Genomic DNA, 22,922 nt, shown 5'->3' with positions numbered 1-22,922 from the left:
TAGAGTCAAAATCAAATCTAGACTAAATTTAATACCAGTTTGTACTGAGAATCGTGAGATTTAGGGCTTGGAGAACTTTAAAGACAATCTAGTCAAGGATCTTCATTTTATTCTTCTTAATTTTATTGATGCCTTTAAAAAAACAAAAACCTGGCCTGTTTCAGATATACCTCCTCCTCCCATTACAACACATGACAAATTGTTCTGCCATTCCTCAGTAAATAGATACCTATTTTGTTTCACTTTCTTTGCTAACACAAAAAAGATGCTGCTACAAATATTTTGTTGTATTAGACCTTTGCTTCTTTTTTTGATCTCCTTGGGGTATATACCCTTATAATAATGAGGTCAAAGGACAGGAACAGTTAAATGACATTTCCTTTTAATTCAAAATTACTTTCCAGAAAAATTGGCTCAATTAACAGAGTTGACAGCTACATTAAAATTGTATGCATATGGAATCCTAACACCGAATATGAAGAATCTTGAGAATCATGGAATGACTTGAATCAAGTGATGTGAGAAATAAGCAAAACTAAGAGAACAATATACACAATGACCATAATAATGTAAACAGAAACACTACTAAAAGACAGGAAAACTAATTGATTGCAACAATCAAATTCAGTCCAGGGAAAGGAAGATGGTGTGATGACAGAAAAGACCTTCTTTCTCTCTGGAGCAAGGTAGAGAACTATATACTATGCCAGATGTGTTTGATGTATCAGTTGGTTTTATTTATATATTTGATTTGTCTCAATAAAAGCTAGTATTTATATAGTACTTTATAATCTGCAAAAATCTTTATATATATAAAATCTCATTTTAACTCTAAAATATACTTGGGAAGTAGATGCTACTGCTCTTCCAATTTTATAGATAGGAAACTGAAGCAGAGGGTGAGTAACTTGCCCAGTGTCATAGCTAGTGTATCTCTCAGATCATATTTGATTTCCAATTCCTGTTCTCTATAAAGTGTCAACTATGTATGCTACTGGGAATGTTGAGAACAGCAATAGTTCTTGTTCTCAAAGAACTCATAGGAAGGTTGTGTGTGGGTGATGGTGTATATGTGAGTGTGTGTGTGGGAGAGAGAGAGAGAGAGAGAGAGAGAGAGAGAGAGAGAGAGAGAGAGAGAGAGAGAGAGAGAGAGAGAGAGAGAGAGAGAGAGAGATTTAGGATGGGAGATGGAAAAATTAAAAATTTAAGGGGAAAATTGTGCAAAAGCAAAAGGCATAGATAAAATAGGAATAGAAATAGAAAATTAAAAAAAATCTTAGTGTGACTGTTTTCCCACAGCTTTTCTGTCAGTTACCATTTCTTTCTTTATTTTTAATAGTTTAATAAATGAAATGACCATTGAATTTGAATTTCTCTTATTTGTAATGATTTGGATAAAATGTGGTTGATAGTGTGTATCTCTTCTTTTGAAAACCATTCATAGCTTCTGACCACTCTATTTTGGTGAATAGATCCTTCATTTGTTTCATGAGGGAGTTGGGGCTCAGAAAAGTCAAGTGCTTGCCCAAAGTACCACTTAGGCTGTCCTCATATATTGAGGTTCATGATCCTTATTCTTAGTTTAATTTGCTTCTTCTTTTGGGCTATATTTAATAATTGCAAACATCTGTTCAGGCAATTGTTAAAAATATGATTTATTTAGCATTCAGTTTTGAATGTGCCTGGTTTTAAAAAATGTGGTGGGTAATGTGTACTGTTCAAATAAAAAAAACAAACATAAACATCTTTTAAACAGATGACAAAGTTATAGCTCCTTCAGAGTAGCAAACATTTTCACATGAATAATCTATTAGGAAAACATTGTAAAAAACACTTGTGTTTAAAATGAATAGACAGCATCTTAGTCAAATACCCACCCATAATCAGATTGCTGTCCTCTTCAACCTAATGGGGAAACTAGAGTTCCTGTCTCAGACTCCATTTAAGCTTTGTCTATATAGATCCATGTTGTGGTTAAAAAAAACTCTAAAACCCTTTGTTAGTGTCCTTCTATATGACAGTAACAAAAATATTTCCATGGGCAAGAAAAAGTATTTTTTGGGTGGGCTGAAACCTTGCAGGCACTAGAATGCACTAATTCCATTTTGGTTCTGTGTTAGCTGTGTGGCCTGGGGATTTTTTTTTTATTGGTGGCATTGTTTTTACTATCAACAACACTTTACAAATAGTTGGCCCAATGGCCTTTAACTCACTCATCAATCAGTTCCAGGCACTAGCCAATCATGTTGTAACCAAGGAATCTCAAGTAAGGGGGCAGGGGAGTAGAAGGTGGAGAAATGCCAAATAGTCAAACCACTAAATCAATGGTTCCAACATGTGAGCCATAGAGTCACAACTACAAAAGCAAATCTAACAATACCTTCTGTTGGCTGTATAAAAAAAATATATGTAAATGCATCACTATTTTTCAAATTATGTATATAATAGTATGATGAATAAAATACAAATTCATTGAAAAATGTTACCAAAACCCGAGTACCCTTTTACCTGTTCTCAATGCATGTTCTCAAAAAAAATGGACACAGTATACTTTTTCTTCTGTTGGGGTCCACAACATTTTGTGACATTAAATAGAGATGATCATACCCTAAAAAACTTGGAAATTAAGTTGAACTAGTTGATTCCCCTAAGGAGCTCCCACTTTTATATGAAAAAAAAAAACATTTTGTAAAACATAATAGCCACTTTAGCTTTGAATCTATTACACACACACACACACACACACACACAAATATACACATGGACAAAGGATTCCCTATACTTCTAAAATATTTGGATTTATTCAGAAAAGGCTTTAATTTTCCAATGTACTTTTCTCTATTCAGAGATGAAATGAACAAGAGGTATAAAAAAGTCTACCATCTCTAGTGGGAGTATTTGAAGTTTTCCTGAATTTTCTCTTCAAATTACAAAGACCTCTGATTTCCCCAAAGGGTTTAGATTTCTCTGGAACTGTTCTGTGTTATTATTTGACTCAAAAGGAACCAAAAGAGATAATTACATACCTCCCTCTTTCTCTGATCCTACATATTTCTCACTGATGCAAAAGCTGTGTTGAGAACAGTTAAACTTTGCAAACTTAGAAAAATAGCCATGCTAAGAATAGTTAAATGGAAAGCTACATACTTCAGGGCTAAGTTGGCCCCAGCACTAGATTTGGAACTCTCAAGTGTGGGTTTGTGAACCCTAGGAAATGAACCAAGTTAGTTCTAACTGTGTTTTGCTTAACTTCATTGTTTAAATGACTAACATCTTTCTGACACAATTGTTTTTTTTTCTTGATATCAATTCTTCTTTAAGATGCCAAAATATTCCAACTTAATTCTTTTCTACATGTGGAATACTTTTCTATTAGATATAATTTCCTTATTTTAATCCAAATGGATCTCCCCCTGCCTTTTTAAAGTTATATTAGGGCAAGTAAATCACTGTTGAGAGACTGGAATATGCTGACATTCAATAAGTGTTAAATAATAATACATTAGTAAAAATGCTAATTAAAATCTAACACTGTGAACTGAGAGGAAACTAGGGGAGATATTAGCCTTAGTTCTACTCAGTGACAAAAAAACACTAGTGTGCTACGAATTAAAACATAGAAGATTTTAGATGTAAGATACTTTGGTGCTTTGAAAGATCTACCTGTGATTTTCAGAGGGGGGGAACCCCCTCTACAAGAACAAATTAACAGTTGTTTCATACTGTGTGATTCTTGGTTATGACTTCCTTAAAATCCTCCACAGCAGATCTGTTAATGCAAGAGGCCCATTTCCTTTTTATTTTTTCCAAGGTTACCAGTATATTATTATACATCTATTGCTGCTCATTTATTGGTAAATCTTTTTTTAAAAATCTTAAATATTAGAAAGGGAAGCAGTGTTGGCATAATGTATTGGGAGCTAGATTTGGAGTTATGAAGACCTGTGTTCAAGTCCTTCCTGAAACACAGTGAGTATGTGACCCTGGGCAAAACACTTCATATCTCAATCAATTCCTAATTCACATCTCTTCCCATTTCTTCCTACTATTCAACTCTAAGTTATTTTCATTATCTATCTGCAAACTGGATGTCAAAGATGTGTGAATTTTTATTGTCAATAATGTCTTCACCAATGTGGATTGTAATCCCCCTCTTACTTAGATGATAATCTTTAAGAGTTTCTGTTGATGAAAATATTATCAGTTTTCTGGCTGAAAATACTGGTGATAAGCCTCCCTACTTCTGTTAGGTTGATTCTTAGTTAAGAGATATAGTCATTCACCAAGCCCATGGTCTAAACCTTTCTAGTTTGGCAAATTCTAGAATTTGTGCTTTATTCTCATGATCTTTGGAACCAGTGTCACCACCATGGTAGAATGAGGCATTGCAATGTAGAGGAGTAAGTCTTTAATGGAGGAAATATCATGCTAATAAATCAGTTTTAAAATTTATTCACCTAGCACCAAGTCATAATCTATACAATAGGCATTTTCCATACATTATTTTTTTCATTGTGGGTAATAGAATTGCTCTCTTTCACATTATGGATTTCACATGGTGGATTTCATTGAGAAGACTTTTATTTTTTCCTAGTATTACACATAATAAGCACTTATTATCTGCAAACAATAGTATACCAAGAAATTCAATGTTGATAGAAAATTTTTCTTTTGTTCAGATATTTCAAAGGGTATTCTCCCCACAACACTGGCAGGCCTTTTTCAAATAGCTATCTTCCAGCTAGCATTTTGATTTGTGTCAATACTCAGCCCTATATGAGAGGACAGTCTCTTTAATCAAGCATTTCATGGCATCCCAGAAAATTTTGTCATTGATGTGAGAGATCTTCTTGTCTGAGGTCAGTCTTTTAGGCCACATTTTGTTCTACCAAAGTATATGCTTTCTTAAAATCATAAAAAAATTCAATGAAATCAGAGAGATATTCATTTTAGATCAAAAAGAAAGACCAGATCTGCTCAGACAATCACAAAATGTGGAAGCAGTATCTCTATAACACCTTCCTGTGTTATAAGGATGCTTGAGAGTCTGTTCTATTAGCAGCTAAGGATAGCCATTTGGGGTTATATGTTATCAAGTGCCACTACATTTTGGATGAAAGGTAAAAATCAGCTTTCAATTCCTCATGCCATTGAAAACCACCAAAAAACTCTGATGGGAAGGACTCTGAAGAATTATTTTGATCTAAAGTAATTTATTATGATTCTTCCCTTAAGTTACAGTTGAATTTCACAAATATTTCCTATTTGATTTGCTAGGTGATCGAATGATGTTTCTGACTTCACTGAGGCATATCACCTCAAGTACAGTTGAGAAGAAATAGGACAGTATTCCTGAAGTGAAAGTTTGAAAACAGGACCAATGAGACTCATTGCTATTAGGATGTTATTTGTATTGTACATAGGTCATTAATGGATCATCATCATCATCATCTACCATTGTCCCTTGGATATTTGGTTTTGCCCAGGAATTCCAATTGTACATACCAGTCATCCTCTCAGAGAACTCCCACTTCTCTTTCCTTTCCTTCAGGATTTACTAAGACCAAACCTTTCCTAAACAAAACCCCAGAACAATAACATCCAATCCAAGTTGGCTCAGGCAGTGAACTTTCTGGCATGGATTGTGCTGGGCTCGAAGGTAAAGATTTCATGTTGGATTTTAGGCATCAAGCCGACAATATGGGCTGAGATGGTTTTCTCCCCGCACTCTATTAAGCTGACATCAAGTGAACAGGGAGAACACGAGACTAGAATTCTCTAGACACTCAAATATGTACAATAAAAGGTCTTCACAAAGAGTTGCAGGAGAAATAAGGAGTCTGAGTTAACAATACACATAACGTAAATACCACCAACTTTGGGGCAGACAACCTGACAGGCTCATATGGGTTCACCTGGTTAAGTAGAGCAGTGGCCACATTGAAAACAGTTTCCCTTGTGGGCTCCCCAGGCTCCAATAACAAATAGTGAGCCAGTGATGTCAAGCTTTTGTGGGTCCAAACTGTGAAGTAAGAAACTTTCAAATTCCTCAGTACTTGATAGAGGAGACAAGAATATGCTGAAAGTAATTCTACAAATCTGACTGTTCTTAGAATAATCTCCCCTCTTATTTTTACCTACCTTCCTCTTCATGACCCTGCACACATACATTTTGTGACCATATAATTATTGCTATTGTTGTTCACAGTCATTATAGTCATGTCTGTCTCTTTGTGACCCTGTTTGTTTTTGTTTTTGCTTTTTTTTTTGTCAGAGATATTGGAGAGGTTTATCATTCATTCCCTTTTCCAGCTCATTTTACCAATGAGGTAACTGAAGCAAATAGTGTTAAGTGATTTGCCCAGGGTCACAGTCAGTGAGTGTCTGAGGCTAGACTTGAACTCACAAAGATGAGTCTTCCTGACTCTAGGCTCAGCAATCTAATCACTGTGCCACCTAGGTACCTGGATTTAGAATTGGAGGAGCTAGGTTCAAAGACTAAGCACAACTCTGCCATTAGCACGTATGTGATTATGGGCAAGGCATTTAATCTCTCTAGGTCTCTGATTTTTCATTAGTATAGTAAAGCTTTGGAATACATAATATCAAGGGTCCTCTGATCATATGATCCTAAAAACCTATCTGTGAGCAACTAGCTATATACAAGATCAATGTAAGGCAGATAAAAGTAATTTATAGAGAGGAAGGCATCAGTGTCTGGGGAGACTAGCAAGAGCCTCTTGAAGATAGTGTGATTTGAGATGAGTATTGAAGGAAGTCAAGACAGAAATGAAAGGACAGTATTCTAAGCAAAGGAGTTAGCCAATGTAATTCAAGAAGATTGGCCATGGAGCATCCTGTCCAAGGAACAGTATGCAAGTCTGTATAGATAGAAGGGTCATAAATAGTAAAGTATAAGATTGCTGGAAAAGTGGGAGTGGGTCCAGGTTGTGAACAGCTCTATCTGTCAAATATGTGAATTTATATCTTAGAGGTAAGAGAGAGCCATTGGAGCTCATTAAGCAAGTGATAACATCATCAGAATGACTCTTTAGACTGAAGTGGGGACTCTTGATAGATTGTGGTGGGGATAGATTTGAAACAAGAAGGAAAATTATCAGGCTATTGTGGTAGTTGAGGTGAGAGAAGATATGGGACTGAATTAGGATTGTGGCTCCATGAAGAAGGGGGACATAGTAGAAAGGATAATTTTTGATAATGGATTAGACAGTATGGTGAATGAAAGTGAGGAGTTCAGGATGGCACTGAAGTTCTTGGTGTGGGAGATTGGTGATGTCCTCAATAAGAAATTGGGCATAAAGTAAGAGAAACACTACAGAACAGTGATACAAAAACCTAGAAAAGAGAGAGAATTCAGGAGAATATGGTGATCAACAGAGTCAAATGATGCAGAGAGGTCAAGGAAAGTTAGGAATACAAAAATGTCATTAGATTTGGTAGTTTAAAAGATCAAAGATAGCAGTGAAGAGGGAAGTTTCAGATCTAAAGTCAAAATGTAGAGGATTTAGAATCATGAGAGGCACTGATTGTAAATGGTTTTTTAAAGAAGTCTAGCTATGAAGGAGAGCAGAGCTATAGGCTGTTAGAAAGTGGAGCTGGTTGGATTAAACGAGCATGTTTAAAGGATGGGAGACATGTAGGTATATTTGTAGGTATCACAGAGAAAGCTAATAGGTAGGGAGAGATTGAAGAGAGAGAGTATTTTACCAGAGAAGTAGACAGGGGATGGAATTAAAGATCAGGTAGGTTTATTTATGTTTTATTATATATTTTGTTTTAAATTTGTTATTTATTACATATTTTTCCTGGGAAAAAAGCCAGTTCTTCATCTGTGACCAAATTGAAGGAAGAGACACTAGTATGAACTGTTCCAAATGATATGAGGTGAGGACAAGGGGAGAAGGGAGGATTTTAAAGAATGGTCATAATTTTCAGAGGGGGAGAAGGTTGAGAAGGAAAAATGAAAAGGTTTTGAAGAGCTACTATACAGAACAGAGTAGTGAATTAGGGAGAATTAGAACTGCCTGCCTTATTTCTGTGAGGATCTAGTTGAAATTAGACAGCATAAATGTGTTGGGGGTCCAGTCATCAAGATTCCATGATTTTTTCCAATTTCATTCAGCAACATATAAACAGAAGTGTCAGAAGTAGATGATGGTCATAATACTGGGTTGGAGTTTGGCAAGGTATAATTCTTTTGGCTGTAGAACGAAGATTGAGATAATTGAGAGTAGAAGATAGTGTGGGGATGAGTTGATTCACTCAGAGGCTGAAATATGAAAAGGAAGAGTGTGTAGTCAGTTGAAGGTTAAGGGCCTGAGAAAGAACTTCAGAGAAGAGAGAATGGAATTTACATTGAGGATGAAGAATAGAGTTGGGGGTTGTATAAAGCAGAGAGAAACCCAGAATGGTAAAATATTGAGATCAAATAAAGGAATTCCGGGATTCATGAATGTAGAAATGGAACCCAAGTGGATGATAGAAAGGTTAAGGGTATTTTCACAGGACTTTGTTTTTTGATTATGACATTCTGGTTTTTATACAGACCCAATGGACCTCAAGTAGGCTAAATGGAAACATAAAACTGATGATGTTAATGATAATAAGAATGCCTTACATTTGTCTGAGTACAAAAATGTTTTAACAAAAATATATTTCGGGTGGCTAGGTGGCACAGTGACTAGAGCACTGGCCTTGGAGTCAGGAGTACTCTGGCCTCAGACATGTAATAATTACCTAGCTGTGTGGCCTTAGGCAAGCCACTTAACCCTATTGCCTTGAAAAAAAAAGAAAAACAAATCTAAAAAATATATCATTTGACCTTTACAGTAGATAGAGGAAGATAGAACAGCTATGATTATCCCCACTTTATAGACAGTCTTAGAAAGATAAAGTATCCAAGAGAACATGGTTAGGAAGTAGCAAAGGAGATAAAACTCAGGTTCTTAGACTCCTAAGTCTAATGTGCTGTATTTCATACCTGCATCTAATATTCAATCATTGAAAAGTGAGATGTTAGGGGATTCCAATTGGCTCTTCCAGAGTCAAAAATCTGAAGATATTTACAGAGCATATAGTGAATGGAACAGATAATGAAAATATTAGAAATATAATGAAAAAAGGGAGCAGAGAGCTTTAAAAAAACAAACAAACCAGAAACAGGTCTTTCTTTTTTACCAATATTTGATTACATTTTAAGGTTATTAGAACCAAGATTTAATAATAACATTTGTACTTCCTTCCTGAAGTTCATGACATCAGGGAAATGATGTCATAACAAGTACATGAATTGGATTTGAGGGAAAGGGAGGCTGTGCTAAATTACCAGCCTCACTTTCCTCCTCCAGAGCCATCTGGGTCCAGTGGCCAAATATGAATCAGGATAACTGGAGATAGCTCTAGATGTGAGGTCATGAGGTTAAGTGACTAGCCCAAAGTCATAAAAATTTAAGACATTTGAGTTCAAATTTGAATTTAGGTCCTTCTGACTTCAGGGTCAGTGTTCTACTCACTCATTGCACCATCTAGGTATCCTAGAACCAAAAGATTTAGAGCAACAGGAGACCTCTGAGACCCTAACATCCTTCTGTTATAAGTGAGGAAACTGAGGTCTAGAGAAGTTAAAAGTTACTCACGTAACAAATGATAGAGATTTGGCTCTCAGACTTCAAACCAAGAAGAGCAAAAAGAGACTTCTGAGACTCCAGTACCCTTATGTTGAATCTGAATCTCTGACTTCAAATACACTCAGTTTTCAAGGTCAAGATAATGGGACATCAAATATATTGAGACAATGTCAAAATTTGAGAAGATCTTAAAAATGATGTAGACCCACTCCAGCACTGCTTAATGAACAGATAAGAAAAAGGAGGTCAGAAGGGGGACTTGCCCCATATCTCTTTTGCTTAATATTAGCAGCTGTAAAGTGAAATTCTAGTATTGTAAAATTTTTAGATGCTTGCAGCCTGATTTCTTTTAATCTTGACTTATTTTAAGGGGAGGCCTAACCCTCTTTGCTAATTTGCATGACTTTATTTAACTCCATATAATTTTTTTTTGCCGGCTTGGTTTTGGCTATTTTTTTTTCAAGCAGCAACTGTATGAATTAACCTCCTAAAGACATGTGTGAATAGTAATGCCAGAATCTGTTCTCACCAGATGGTTGGGGGTGGGGGAGGGGGGGTCTGTGCTTCAGCAGCCTGCCTTCTCCCTCCTCTCCAGCCCACTTCCAAAATTAGGGTGTCTGGAGAATGCGAAACAAAATTATACAAAGACCTGACCCCTGGCCTTGCTCCTGTCTCTCTGTCTGTGAAGTACCCAAGGGGGAGAGTGTTGAATTTGGCCTCATTTCATATGGCATTAACTTTAATCTTTGTGAATTGTGGTGACATCATGGCACACTTTGACATCACCGCTCAGGCTCCCTTCTGCTGCTGCCGCATACAGTGGAGAATTTCTATTCAAACACAGGCCCCTTTTGTTGAGGAGACAGGAGAGCAGCTGGTCGTCTGCCCTGGAATGCCTCCATACAAGCAAGGAGCCCCCACAAAGCCATCATTCTGCTGCTGCGGTCAGTCAGACACGCTCACGCATGCACGCACAGCAGACAAGTGCTAACTCTATAAAATAACACGAGAAAATTTGCATTTTTCTAGTTCAAAACTCTAGGCCATACCACCATTCACTGACTTTTATGGATAATAAAGATCTCCCTAAAAGACATAGGCATGTAATATAAACAAAAATAATCAGAAGAATGAGTAAATTGCTCTGGTTCCGTGTGTGTGTGTGTGTGTGTGTGTGTGTGTGTGTGTGTGTGTGTGTGTGTGTGTGTGTGTGTGTGTGTGTGTGTGTGTGTGTGTGTGTGTGTGTGTGTGTGTGTGTGTGTGTGAAGGGAGAATGGAGAAAGGGCAAGGACACAGAAGGATAGAGAAATTGCATGAATTCCCCAGTCCCCCATTCCTATCCCCATATCCAAAGAACCTTTCTACTCCCTCAAATAATCCAGTCAACTGAAGCCTCAAGGACCTGTTTGGTGGGACAATTCTGAGTGTAGCCTCCACTCTTCCTTCCCCAACATACTGATTTCCAATGATTAAATTTAACTGATAATCATGCAATAACAGCAAGAATTTATAGATCACTTTAAGTTTCAAAGTCCTATAAATACATGTTATCTCATACACGGTTTTGAGGTTTGCAAGACTTTTCATATAGTATCATTTGTTCCTCACAACAACCCTATTAGATAGTATTAGCATGCATGGGTTTTTTTTGTTTTTTGTTTTTGTTTTTTTCAAGGCAATGGGGTTGAGTGACTTGCCCAAGGTCACACCCCTAGTCACTCTTATATGTCTGACATTGAATTTGAACTCAGATCCTTCTGACTCCAGGGCCTCTGCTCTCTATCCACTGGGCCACCTAGGTTATTTTTATAATGAAGAGATAATGCTAATTTTATAATGAAGAGATTTATAAGAGACAGAGCACTTATCCACAGTCACATAGATGATAAATGGCAACATCATATTTGAACTTAGCTCCCTGTTGATTCTGTCTCGAAGTTTTAGAGTCTTATACCCTGGTAAAAATGTGACACAGTGGTTAGAGTTCTGGGCTGAAGTCAGGAAAGACTCATCTTCCTGAGTTCAAACTGACTTCAGATTATTACTGGCTGGAAGACCCTGGGCAAATCACTCAACCCTGTTTGCCTCCATTTCTCCCCCTATCACATTGGGAAAAACAAAAGTGACAATGTGATGTTGGCAGGTCTGCAGGAAAACAGTACACTTACTGATTAATTGTTAGTGGCACTGTAAATTGGGATGATCTTTTGAAGAATCAATTTAATTAATATTAAATAAAAACATTCATTGAATATATATTCAGAATTCTGTGCTGGGCTCTACTTGAGACAGAGTATATACACAGCAAGCTACCCTCACAAAGCTTGTAATCTAGTGGAAAATAGGTTTTAAAAATCATCTAGTATTTGGCAGACTGTGATAAATTTTTCTCATAACAACCCTGTGAGGTAGAGAGTATGATGACTATCATTAGCTGATATTTATAAAACAAGGAAACTGAGGCTCACAGAGGTGATATGAGCCAGAGCTTAAACTCCTTTCTTCTGACTCCAGTTCTTTCCATTACTGCCAATTTCAAGGGATTATAGACTTTAGTCAGAATGAACTTTAGGAATCATCTAGTCTAATCTTTTCATTTTATAGGGAAAGAAACTGAGGTTCCTAAAAGCTTAAAGTCTTAGTCAAGGTCACATCAAGTAAAATTGGTAGAATACACATTTGAACTCCATTGCTGGTCTGGATTGTCCAGTTTCCAGAAGGGACCTCTGATTGTCCTGGGGCTGTGCTAATTCATTATAGAGCAGGGAGAACAATCTCAGCATCTGGTCCTGTCAAGGAGCCACACCATCATGAAACCACCTTGTCCTCTCTGTAGTGACCTTGACCATATGCTTGTTTCTCTGTTGCTGCTACATCCACTGTCACTTTCCTTTTACTCCCCAGCAACAAAGTTCCAGGTTTTGTGAAGCAGGGGCTGTGGATGGGGTGCAGTGGAGATAGGAGGATTGTTCAGAATGGGAGAAAACAAGTCTTGAGCAAGGGGTATTCTATACCAATGAGTACAACTTCCAAATTAACTAAAGTCTGTAATTCAATGAATTGGTAGTGTGGAACAGAGCCAAGAGAATAGGATTTAAAAACAGAATACATGAGTTTGAATCCTGATTCTAATACTTGGTAGATGTGTGAATATTGGTTAATTAATGCCATTTTTTTCTGGATTTCAGTTGCACCATCTCAAATAAAGAAAACATGTAAAGTTTCTTTTTGTCAATGACCCTCTTTGAGGAAAATGCTTATCGGAAGGATTTCTGAGTTATATATAAACATTTAAGCCACTTAATCTGCATAATTCCAAACTGCTTTCTAGAAAAGATATCTAATTCAGAGCTCTATCAGTGAAACATCAGTATGCCTATCTTTCTGCATTCTCTACAACACATAGTTAAATGACTAAAGGTCATATAAATGATAAAGAGTAGAGCCATGTTCTTGGGGGAGGGGCGGGGAGGGGGGGAAGGATGCAGTTCCCAGGTGTTAACCGTTTCATCTGATTTCAGTTTTTAAATGTACTGATTGATTTTGCTTTATTTTCCTTCTCTTTTCCTTCTTTTCTTTAATAAAAATATTTTACTATGGAATTACTCTCTAGGAGGCAAGAGTAAAAGGATATAAAAAAGAATCTAGATGATATAAAAACCATGTGAATTTTTAAGAATCCATTTTTTCCATTAGATTATAAACACTATATTGGCAAGGGTTATTTTATATAAAGCTTTGTATATAGCACAGAGTCCAGCATAGTGTCGTATACAGAAGTTAAGTGAATAAAAAATATTTTGAATTAAAATGAAGGAAATTAATTTTCCAAAAATACCATACCAAGGTTACACAGTGCCACTAGAAAATACTGGACCTGTTTTCCTACAGTCTTAACAGCACTGCCTTGTCATTTATTATTATTTTTTTTAATGCAATGAAGTAGTACCTTAAAGTTATTCTCATTTGCAGTTTTTCCTTTCTGCTTACTAGAGAAGATTGATATAAAATAATGATATAAAAATTTCAATTTTTCTTTTTTTTTACTTTCTTTTTTCTTTTGAGACACCATGGTCAAAAACAAGTCATCCCTTATTGTCCACATCTCCAACCTTTTAAAGGTTAATGTTTTAGTTTGAGTTGAGTTTAATGTTTGAGTTGATTCTCGAACAGGAGATTTGTGGCCTGCTGCTAAATCCATTCTTCAGTTTGGTAAGCCAAGAGCTTTCCTGGCATGTTGCCTAATAATTTAGTCCATCTTCATATTCCTTGGACAGACACTACAAATAAACAATGAGCTTGATCTAGAAAAGAGTAAGCATCAGGGAGGTTCAGAAATGGCACACTACTTTTCAATGATATCAAAATTATCATTTATTGAAAAAGTATATTTTTAATATCAAATATTTTTTAAATATTAAATCATAAAGTACTCTGATTTTGGAATTTGAGTTACAAATAAGCCAAGAGGTAAGAAAGAGACACATGGAGACAATCTAGTATAGTGGGAAGTGCACTAGATTAGTGTCAGAGAATCTGGGCTTGAAGCTAGTTCTACCTGTACCACTTTGGTTGTGTCACTAAGTTGTCTGTCCCTCAGTTTCCTCATCTGTGAAATGAGGGGGACTGGAGAAATTAGCATCAAAATTTTTTCTAGTTCTGAATCAATGATCCAATGAATGATCCTTAAGTAAGAGACTTTATGTTATCATTTAACCTTTATGCTGAACTTTGTCCTATTAGTAAATGATGAAAATTCAACCAATTCAGTGAAAACATCAGGAAAATGTGTGATTTTCATTTTCCACTTCACAAAATTTTATAAAACATCCCCAGGATAATGGAGGAAAGTTGGTCCTTTCAGTGCCAGAAAGAAAGTATTACAAGTCAGAAATGAACATCCAGGGCAAAGGTCTGTGAGAAATTCTTTCAAATACCTGGGCAAATACTGAAGTCAGATTTGCAGCCAAGGCAGCACTTTGCCCTTAGGGTTGGAATTGGCCAAATCCAAAGGCTGAATGTTGTTGTGTGGGAGTCAAACTCTTTACAACATGCAGCATCCCATGGCAGCATTTCTAGGAGCAAAGGCCAAAAATGGGGCATGTCGGGATCAGAAATGTGTGAATTTATTTGTTGTGCTACACGGGTGATAATGTCTTTTACAATGGGATTAGAGCTTCTTTTAGATCTGAGTGCCTTTCAGCAAAGTAGTATCTGGGTTTGTGTCAGATTCAATATTTAGTATAGAATCCATGAGTGATTCTTCAGGTTGAGTGGGTTGATACCTATGCTGAATATAAGAATGGACAATAAATACAAAAGGAGAAGGAAACAGAATAAAAAGGAGATAAGTGGGATTCTTAAGCACTGTCTTGCATCCTTGAAATTTTAATTTAGCTATTTTCCCCTTAAACTACAGGAACAAGGGTTAGTGGAGTTTTATAAGAAACAGGGAGAAGAGAGATCCATAAAAGGGTTTCAATGGGAACAGCAGGGATTTTCTGTTTTAGGGGGCAAAAGCGAGGCTGCATAATTACGCTGTTCCACTATTGGAGAAGGAATAATTTTTGAGGTATATAGAGGGTTATCTGATACATTCACTCCTGAGTACTTCTCTTAAGAGAAAGAAGGATACTGCTACCCAAAGAGATTCTGCCAAGTTGGAGGTAAGATTTATTGACATTAATTTAATTCAGACTAGAAAGAGGGGGACTTCCAAGTTCAATTCACATCAATATTTATTAAACAACTATTGTTTTCTGGGGAGTTGTTTGTTCTTCGTTCTTGAAGAGGACCATGACATTGGGAAGGTGATATCATGACTTGCAAGTGAATTAGATGTGAGGGAGGGCTGTGCAAAGTCACCAGTCTTGCTGTTTCCTCCAGAACCAAGTAGTAAGATATAGATCAGGGTGACTGTCAATGGTCCTAGGGATTCAAATATGAACAAATGCACGGACTCCATTCTCAAGGAACTTATAGTTCACTTGGAGGATACAAAAAAGTCAAGATTTCAAGTCCAGTTCCTATTATATCAGGCCACTGAGCTCAGATGATTCTGGAGGAGATAGTGAAGCTGGTGTCTTTGTACAACATGCCTCTCTTTCTCTTTAATCCAAATTATGTGGATAGTATCATTTCCTTGCTTTCATGGTCTTTGAGATTAAAGAACAGCTATGTCTTAGACAATTATGCAAATAAATCTGATATAAATGACTACAATATGATTAAAGGGAAGAGCTAGGCAAATGTAGTTTTTGATGAGAGAAGTGACATGAGCCAATCTTTTGACAACTATGTGATGAATAGGGAAAACAATGGAGGAGAGGAGACCAATTAGAAGGGTATTTTAAGTAATGAGAGCCTAATTCAGGATAGAGGCTTTAGGAGGCTACTGACTCCCTACCTGCTCCTGCAGTGAATGCCAGCATTGAAGGGAAGAAATGGAGCCCCAAAGGATAAACAGATGATTGAGATCACTACTGAAAAATAGATGACTTAATTATGTTTATGTTGAGGCTTCACTTAGTTCAGTCTATACATGCTTTCTAGGGATATCAAAATGTACCTACCCAACTCCCAGTAGCAAGGAAACCAAGAACAAGAAATAAAGCCAAAGCCAAGAGCTTTAGCTCAAGCAAGAAGGAGGTGTACAATAGACTGAATTCATCTCACACTGATGGGAAGTTCCTGAGGGCAAAATAACGAAAAATAGACCTGGGTGGCTGAGTAACTGGAAAAGTGTACTGTAAATATCTTCCTTAATTGCAATATTACCCTGACTACTTTCCTCCCAAATACTCCCCACTCCTTCCATCCTGTAATTTTCCCCAGGCACTCTTAGGGATATTTTTCTCCTCCCTTTCCCCCCTTTAAAATCACCTATAGTTTTGTGCTAGCAAAAAAAGATAGGGTTCAACAAAAACTCAAATACAAGTGTAAACCTGTGTATACAGGGGACCACCTGGCAAGTGATTCCTGGCAGCTGAATGTTAGGACTTGCAGATGCAATAGATTTGTGCTGGCATTTCTGTTGGCATAGACACTGAGGACATAATTTTTTGAAAGCTGTATTGTTGGCATGCACATAATTTTTTAATGATGCAACTATTTTAAATATATGGGATATTCTAGTGTCTACTTTTGGCCATGTTCAGAGGGCAAATTAGTACAGGAACTGAAATACACATGGTAGCAACTGGAGAGATAGTATTAACAAAAACTAAAAATGCTATTCTAAGTCAAAAGAAATTTTTTTTTGTTTGTTTTTTGGGTTTTTTTTTGCAAGGCAAATGGGGTTAAGTGACTTGCCCAAGGCCACACAGCTAGGTAATTATTAAGTGTCTGAGGTCGAATTTGAACTCAGGTATTCCTGACTCCAGGGCTGGTGCTCTATCCACTGTGCCACCTAGCCACCCCTGAGCCACCTAGCCATCCCGAGATTTTTTATTTAATCTGAAGTCTCTTACATAACACAATGGTCATTTCCTTTTTCCCTAGTCATCTTTAGAAACAGACCTAGAAGAGATATTGATAGGTCAAAGGTGTTTTAATAACTTTAGGGGCACAATTACTAAATGTTCTCCAAAATGGTTTGATCAGTTTAAAATTCTAACAAAGGTAAATTTGTGAACCAATTTCTTAGCATACCCTCCAACATTTATTACTTTCCCTTTTTAATCATTTTAGCCAATCTGAGGGGTGTAAAATGACATCTCAAGGTTGTTTTAATTTGTATTTTTCTTATCAATAATGATTTAGAGCATTTTTTTTTCATATAACTAAAAAAGTGCTTTGATTTCTTCACCAGAAAACTGCCTGTTCAAATCCTTTGGTCATTTATCAGTTGGGGAATGACTCTTTATATATTTAAGATATGGCACCTTTATCTGAAAAATGGCTGTAAATTTCCCCCTCCTCCCCAATTTTCTGCTTTCTTATTGATCTTGGCTACTTTATAACAAATAGTTTTTCTTCACAACATAAATCAGTCTTGAGGAGAGATTTTAAATGCTTTTAAGGCATATAATTATTCTCCATTTTATGGTGACTAATCAGCCTTGACTCCATAACCAGGCAATGCTTCTTCCTACAAGTCACATTAACTCTTTTAGATATTTATCCAATTCAATCAATTCCTTCAGGAACAACCTATAGGAAAAACATTCTATTCTTCCTTAAAAATACAAATTCTCCAGAAAGTCTAACCAAAGAGGTGACAGAAAGGGCATACTGCCTTCATTACACCACTTTTAGGCACCTTGCCTGATACTGTTTAACCTGGCAGTCTTTTACTTGTATAGTCTTTGGCCAGTAACTATGTGCTAATTTATAACCCTGGACAAAATTAGGTTCAATGCACCAAAGAAGGAAAGCACTTGATACCCTAAAAAAAAGGTTTTAACAACTAAAGTCACTTTAAGATTAGTTTTTTTTAATTTACCCTTTTATTTAGATCAATATTTCCTTGGAAATAGCCTATCATTATACATTGCTGACTAATTGCAATACTTCAGTCTTCTTTTAAAAATTATTTCTAGTCATACATTATCACAAGACTTCATATTTTAAAAAGTTTTATCTAATTCTAATATGTTTATTTAAATATGAACATGCCCACTTTTTTCTTTTGATGGCAAAATTTCAAATCTTTTGAAATTGTTGATGTCCTGAAACCTTGCATATCAAGTATCTGGAAAGATTAAGATTTTTACATACAAAACCTATAAATGGCAACTTTTAATATCCACAGTAATTGTGGATAGTGTTGAATTGCTGAAACATCACAAGTACAAAGACAGAATCAAATTCTAATTTTACTTGATAGTTTCACTGGGAACTATCTTGAAAAGAGCAGAGAGTCTTTAAACTTTATAAAATGCTATGGAATAAAATGATTTATGCTCCATTACTGGATGCCCGATAGTCAGAGGCTCTGAAGTCCTTAGTGTCCCCAGAGTTATAGGAAGATTTTCAGACTGTGAAACTTAGACCTAATCTTTCTAGACCCATGTTATCACTTGGAATGCCAGCACCAGGAGTTGAAAAGATATTAAAAGATTAGAATGATGAGTCAAATTCAGTAATTTTATAGAGACAAATGCCTGGTAGTTAGATTAGAGAAATTCAGCGGACAAATACTCATTGGGATTGATGAAAATGGACAATAGTTTAGGGGAAGATGATCTTGGGGGTAATTGTGGATTACATGCTCAATACAAGTCAGTGAGATTGTCAGTCAAAAACTTGATTACCATTTTAGACTGCATGAAAATAGGTTTAGTGCTGACAGTGAAGGTCACAGGACTGTTCTCTTCTCTGTGCTTAGCTCAGAGTACATCTATAATGTTGTTTTCATTTCCCAAGTACAACACTGAAGATTGTTGACAAACTGAAATATGCTCAGAGAAGGAGGAGCAGGATAGCAAGGGGGATGGAGATCATGATTTGTAAGGATCAGTTATAACAACTGGAGATGTTTATCTGGAGAAAAATTAGGGGGGGATTTCATAGATGTCTTCAAATATGTAAAAAGCTATCACATGGAAGGGGAATTTAGACTTGTTCCACTTGTAAGAGAGAGCCAGGAGGAATGACTAAAAATTGCAGAGGAATTTATTTTTGCTCAAAATAAATAACAGTTTCCGAATGATTGAAGTCATTCAGGAATGGAATGGGTTGTCATATTGGGTAGTGAGTTTTCCAATATTGTTATGTCTTCAAGTGAAGGCGGGGATGACCATTTATTCAGGATGCTGTTAAGATGATCCTTCTTCTTTGTGAGATATCAGTTAGCCTAGATGCCCTGTGAAATCTTGCCCAGGACTAAGATTGTGAGATATCCAAAACTCACTGATGATAGAGATGTGGAGGATTGGGTGAGGTGCTGGCAAGATGCTGCCTCTGAAAACTGGGCAAATGGAACTACTGAGAAACCAATCTAGAAACCCAATGTGAAGCCTTTATGTTGATTTATTTACTACTGTTTCTTTTTGCTTCAATTCAATAAATATTTATTAATCATCAGCATTTTTGAAGTATGTTAGGCACCATTTATATGAAGGTAACAGTAGTAACAGCAAGAATAGTAATAATAGCAGCAGCAGCAATGACAACAAAAATAGAAAAATAGTCCCTACCCTAAAGGAGTTTACCTTCTATGGGGATACAACACACAGAAGAAATAAGTACATACAAAGGATATACAAAGAATATACATATTATTTGACTTATCTTCGTGTCATTTCTTTTCATCAGTAAAATGAAGGCATTGGTCTAGATGGTCATTAATTTCCCTTTTTAAATTTAAATTTAAATTTAAAATTCTGCAAAGTCAGAAATTGCCCTAGGACCTACTGACAATGACTTAGTTGATCATGGTTGGGAATTGACAGTCTTGTGGAAAAACGTCAAATTAAATTAAGGTAACTTTAAGGAGAGAATACTTATATATAACAGGGGATGAAGAAAGTCTTCTCCCATCAGACTCTCTGCCAGAATATCACAGTTTGCAATGCTGCTGCCTTTTTTGTGTTTTGATTTTTCTGTCCATATTTTCTGGATCTCTCTTTCTTGGATTCTGACTGTTTGTAAAAGTTTTTATAACTTAGGATTCTCTGAAAGAACAGGTTTAAGGAGAAGAAAAGAACTAGGAAAGGAAACTTCCCCATCATTTACCCACCCCCAGTCCTAAAGCACTACTGTTGTTCTGACTGCCAGAGAATGAAAGCTAAGTGGCATCACTCATCTCTTGTTTCATTGCCTGGAGGGCATGAGGACAAAAGTGAGTCAAAAGCAAAGGACTCATTTTCAGATGATGGGTTTATGTGGCTAAAATCACTGTGAATGAAGAGCTCATTTTTCAAGGAGATCTAGGAGGGAACACTAGGTAGCAATTGCAAATGATCAGGCACCACATACCAAAGAAGCTTCCTCAAATTCTTGCTCTCCTTCAAAGGAGTAAGTAGAGTGAGTTCATTGATTTAGTGCTAGACAGGACCCTAAGGTCCACCCTTCATTTTAGGGAAGGAAACTGAAGCCCAGACACATGTTAACGGGCTTGCTTGATGTCATAGCAATTATAAACAGCAGAGCTAGGATTCCAGGTCTTGGACTTCCCATGAAATTTCTTCTTTATCACATGGTATAATTAATAGCATTTCTTGAACACTAGCAGAGTTTCAAATTTAAATGAAGTATGATCCCTGATCTCCTGTGATTTTTAGGCACCCAGTGGGAGATAATACAGAGTCACAAAAAAATAATAAGGGAATAATCATGAAGACCCATGCCAATGGGGGTAAATTAATATTCTTCTTTCTATTTTTTTAGGTTTTTGCAAGGCATATGGGGTTAAATGGCTTGCCCAAGACCACACAGCTGGGTAATTATTAAGTGTCCGAGGCTGGATTTGAACTCAGGTACTCCTGACTCCAGGGCCGGTGCTCTATCCACTGTGCGACCTAGCTGCCCCAATATTCTTGTTTCTGTAACATTTTAGATTTTGCAAAGTTATTTCCTTATTATAAACCTGTGAAGTAGATAGTGTGGGTATTACTATCCCCCATTTTACAGATGAAAAGATTGAGGCTCACAAAAGCTAAAGTGACCTGGTCAGGGACATTCAGCTAGTAGTAGTTGGAAACCAAGGTATATGGAATCTTTTGGCTCCAATATTGTATTATTTCTATTATTCCAAGTAATAGTACTAAATGGCCAAATACCAACTAGAGGACCTACCATATTGGTTCAAAAGATACACTATTCTGTCATCACCTGGTTTGTTGAAATTCTAAGTATGGTCTACAGTGTGTGTGTGTGTGTGTGTGTGTGTGTGTGTGTGTGTTCCTACATACATTTCCTTTCAAAGGCATTTCATTTTAGGGTAAGAGACTATATTTGGAGGTTGCTTGTATTTGGATAAATATGATATAAGAAACAATGTTGTTTACTTCTATAATGATAGAGCATAGCACAAAGGTTTCATCAATGTTTCTGTAAGTATTAGATCAGGAAAACTAATGGAGGATGAGACACTCAAACTCTCATAGAACATGGTAGCAGACTCTGACACTGTCATTTCCATAGCATGAATTAAGAATCCTGTCACTCATATTAAAAAAGCTGGTGCATTTTCAGTTCAGACCAATGCTACTCCAAAGTACTAACTGGAGTTCAGTTACAGACACTCTCAAGGGAAATTGTGCAAAAGCCAGGCTCAAATTGGAATACATCCCAGAAGTTTTAGTTACTAAAGTACTAAAAAGATCTTATTAAAAGGTAGTCTCTGGTATGAAGTGATCCCATGACTTGAACCTTAAGGACAGCATAATAATGATGTTCAAGTGTATGAAAATGATATTTACACAGACTCTGGGAAGAGAAGCGGTATCTTGAAAATCAAATTAAGTCAGCTCAAATATCCATGCTAACAGAAAGGAGCAAAAGTGAGAAGATATTTTATCTATATATAGAAGTTAGTAAAAACAAGCAATATAAACCTCAAGTAGACTGGAGAGAAGAGGTGAATGTGACATTAGATGATGTATATGGGTAAGATGCCCTTGAGATTAGAGGTGGAAGCAAGAAATGTGAATATGTTTTGTAAAAGAAAGTTTAGCATCCTAGTGGAAGTGAGAAAGCCTAGATTCTAGTTCTGATTCTGCTGAGACCTAGTTGTGAGGCTTTGGGTATGTCATTTGACCTCTATTGGCTTTAGTTTTTTTGTAAACAAATGAACAAATTAGACTAAGTGGTTTTTGAGGTTTTCCACATTGGTAGAACCCTTCAGTTCAAATGAAACTTTGTCAGACCCTTACAATAAAATCCTCTAAAATCATTTTAGTCTCTATTTAATAAATAACCTAAAAATCCATTTAAAAACCCAATAATTTTTTAGGAATTTTAATTCGTAGGACACTAAACAAGTAGTTTAGTTTTGGTAGAATCGTCATTGTTATTATATTAGCTCGACCTATCCATGAACAGTTGATGTTTGACCAGGTATTTAAATCTGATTTTATTTGTGTGAGAAGAGTTTTGTAATTGTTTTCAAGAAGTTTTTGAGTCTGCCTTGGCAGGTAGACTCCCAGGTATTTTATTTTGTCTGAGGTTACTTTGAATGGGATTTTTTTTCTGGCTCTTTCTGCTGTATCTTGCTAGTCATATATAGAAAAGTTGAGGATTTATGAGGGTTTATTTTATATCCTGCTACTTTGCTAAAGTTGCTAATTATTTCTAGTAGTTTTTTAGATGATTTGGGATTCTCTAGGTATA

The 22,922-nt window shown here is 36.3% G+C and overlaps 1 protein-coding gene across 5 annotated transcripts in view; it reads right to left on the bottom strand.

Annotated features, from left to right (window-relative positions):
- The window catches only part of ADAMTSL1 (ADAMTS like 1), a 1,134,116-nt gene that overhangs the window by 258,856 nt on the left and 852,338 nt on the right, over positions 1 to 22,922 (bottom strand). The window lies entirely within an intron of this gene.

Source organism: Macrotis lagotis, chromosome 8 (genome assembly GCF_037893015.1).
Source record: "Macrotis lagotis isolate mMagLag1 chromosome 8, bilby.v1.9.chrom.fasta, whole genome shotgun sequence".
NCBI lineage: Eukaryota > Metazoa > Chordata > Mammalia > Peramelemorphia > Peramelidae > Macrotis > Macrotis lagotis.
This window is presented reverse-complemented; position numbering and strand designations above follow the sequence as displayed.